Source organism: Arachis hypogaea, chromosome 19, assembly GCF_003086295.3.
Source record: "Arachis hypogaea cultivar Tifrunner chromosome 19, arahy.Tifrunner.gnm2.J5K5, whole genome shotgun sequence".
Lineage (NCBI taxonomy): Eukaryota > Viridiplantae > Streptophyta > Magnoliopsida > Fabales > Fabaceae > Arachis > Arachis hypogaea.
In genome coordinates this window covers 32,098,925-32,102,418 of record NC_092054.1, presented here as the reverse complement: position 1 = coordinate 32,102,418, position 3,494 = coordinate 32,098,925, and positions in this window count along the sequence as shown.

Sequence of the window (3,494 nt, the reverse complement as noted above, 5' to 3'; positions counted from 1 at the left end):
TTGAATCTGCCTGACTGAGATTTACAAGATAACCATAGGTTGCTTCAAGCCAATAATCTCCGTGGGATCGACCCTTACTCACGTAAGGTATTACTTGGACGACCCAGTGCACTTGCTGGTTAGTTGTGCGGAATTGTGACAAAGTGTGATTCACGTTTGAGAGCTCCAAGTCTTTGGCGCCATTGTTGATGATCACAATTTCGTGCACCAGACAACAACCCATCTACTTTGTCAGCAAGGCTTTACAAGGGGCTGAACTAAACTACCAAAAGATAGAAAAGTTCGCTTACGCCCTCAAACATACTTCCCGACAGCTTCGACCATACTTTCAAGCCCACACCATCAGAATACGGACCAACCAACCCATGAAAGGCATCCTACAGAAAATCAACTTGGCTGAAAGAATCCTACAATGGACAGTTAAGCTGTCCGAATTCGACCTCAAGTACAAAGTTCGGACGGCCATCAAGTCCCAGTAGCTGGCTAACTTCGTCGCAGAGTACACTGAAACTCCAAGAACCCCTATCGACTGGAACCTCTACGTTGACGGCTCTTCAAACAAAGTCGAGAGTGGAGCAGGTGTTGTCCTGGAAAGCGACCAAGGGACCCAACTCGAACTCTCCTTAAGGTTCGAGTTCCCTGCCTCAAATAATCAAGCCAAGTATGAAGACCTATTGGCTTGTTTGAAGCTGCCTAGAGAAGTCGGAGCCCAAAAGCTTACCATCTTAAGCAATTCACAAGTAGTCACCTCACAAATAGAAGGAAGCTACCAGGCAAAGGATCCCACCATTAAAAAATACCTAGACAAAACCAGAGAATAGCTCGGGAAATTCATGGGATATGAGATCTAACATATACCTCGGGAACAGAATGCCCGAGCTGACGCACTTTCAAAATTAGCCAGCACCAAATCAGGGGGCAATATTAGAAGCCTCATCCAAGAAACTCTACAAAACCCATCAACCTCAGAAGAAGAGAAGGTCTTAAACATATCATACCAGATCCAAGGGTGGATTGGCCCCCATAATTAACTAGCTCAAGTCCAAAACACTCCCCACAGATAAAAGGGAGGCAAAAAAGCTCATACGAGAGGCACAATATTACACCATAGTTGCACGACGTCCTATATAGAAGAGGGATCTCAACACCCCTCCTAAAATGAGTCACAACTTCCGCCACAAAGGAAGTCCTAGAAGAAGTCCACAGCGGCATGTGTGGCAATCACCTTGGGGCATGAGTGATAAACCCCATTTTTAGGGTTTATCTTGCGTTGAATTTAGAGGGTATTGTCAACTTTTCTCCCATGTATCCAATGAAATAGCATGGTTTTGTAAATTCTTTTTTAATTGTGCTTAAGAGTGAAAACATGCTTTTTAGGACTTAAAATAGCTAAATTTAATTCACCTTGATTCTATTAGATGCCTTGATATGTTTGCTAAGTGATTTCAGGTTTAGGAGGTAAAGATTGGATCAAGGGAATGAAGAAAAAGCATATAGAAATGGAGAACTCATGAAGAAATGAAGGAATCGTAAAGTTGTCAAGCCTGACCTCTTCTCACTTAATCGACCATAACTTGAGCCATAGAGGTCCAAATGAGGCGGTTCTAGTTGCGTTGGAAAGCTAACATCCGGGGCTTTAAAATGATATAAGATTGGCCATAGTTGCATCACGTATAGGGGTGCGTACGTGCACTATACCCGTACACGCCGATGCTGCACGTGACTTTTTAAAATGCAACTCCTGGCCAGCGATTTTAGAAGCCTTGTGGGCCCAATCCAACTCATTTCTAATGCTATTTAAGCCAAGGATTGAAGGAGAATGAGGATACTTTTCATCATTAGCTTTAGTTTAGTTTTAGAAGTAGTTAGAGTTAGTTTCTAGAGAGAGAAGCTCTCACTTCTCTCTAGAATTAGGATTAGGTTTAGGTCAATAATCTTAGATCTAGGTTTTAATTCTTGCTTTCATCTACTTCTACCTTTCAATTCTTTGTTGTTACATTCATTATTCTTCCATTCTTTTGTTGCAATTTCCTTTATGATTGTTCCTATACTTTGTTGTAGATCTACTCTTGTTCCTTCTCTTTTTCTTCAATTCAAATTGAGGTAATTCATGATAATTGTGCTTTCTTTGGTTTTCTATTATTGATCTCTTGCTTTTGTAGTTGTAGTTCTCTTTAATCCTTGCAATTTATGTTGTTTACCTTTATTGCCTTTTCTGTGTTTGTTGAAATGCCTCTTCTAGATATGAGTTAGATTTTGTTCCTATTGGCCTAGGTAGAGTAATTAGTGATACTTGAGTTATCAAACTCTTTTGTTGATTGATAATTAGAGATTGCTAATTGACTTGGATACCACTAAAGCTAGTCTTTCCTTAGGAGTTGGCTAGGACTTGTGGAATCAAGTTAATTCATCCACTTGACTTTCCTCCATGGTTAGAGGTTAACTAAGTGGGAGCAATGAACAATCCTCATCACAATTGATAAGGATAACTAGAATGGGATTTCTAGTTCTCATACCTTGCCAAGAGCCTTCTTAGTTGTTAGTTTATTTCTCTTGCAATTTACATTTCTTGTCTCTTATCTCAAAACCCCAAAACATACTCCATAACCAATAATTAGACACTTTATTGCAATTCCTAGGGAGAATGACCCGAGGTTTAAATACTTCAGTTTATAATTTTAGGGGTTTGTACTTGTGACAAACAATCTTTTGTATGAAAGGATTATTGCTTGGTTTAGAAACTATACTTACAACGAGATTTCATTTGTGAAATTCTAGACCACACAAAAATCCAATCATCAATGAGCTCTATCCAAAAAGGTACTTTGAGCCGGCTTTTACTGGCCGACCTTACAGAAGGAAGCAATAGAGTTTGTCAAAACATGCCCCCCATGCTAGAAGCACGCCAACTTTCATATTGCCCCACCTCAGGAACTCATCTGTGCCACTTCACCCTGGCCATTCGCAAAGTGGGGGCTCAACCTTCTTGGACCATTTCCCCAAGGATCAGGGCAAGTCAAATTCCTCATTGTACGAATAGATTACTTTACAAAGTGGATCGAGGCAGAGCCATTGGCTGCCGCCACCGCCCAAATAAGTCGGAAGTTCCTATACAGAAATATTGTCACAAGGTTTGGGGTCCTCTGCTCAATCACCATGGACAATGGTACTCAGTTCACCGACACGAGCTTCAAGAACCTGGTAGCTGATTGATGTGGCAGAAAAATCACCGATTAAAAGTTTATAGAGAAAACAGCATTGCAAGTATAGCTCTTAACCAACGAAGATTCCGCGTATCAATTTAAAAGAGTTGTCACGAAATTTAGAAATAAAAATACTGGGAGTATGAGTCCCAGGTCGTCTCCCAACGAGTTGCAGAGAGAATGCTAATTTATTAATTAGGGGTTTTCAAGAGAGTTGAGTTGAATGATGAACAATTAAATAGTTGTAAATTAAAGAAATAAAAACTAAGAATGATTATTAATATTCTAAGT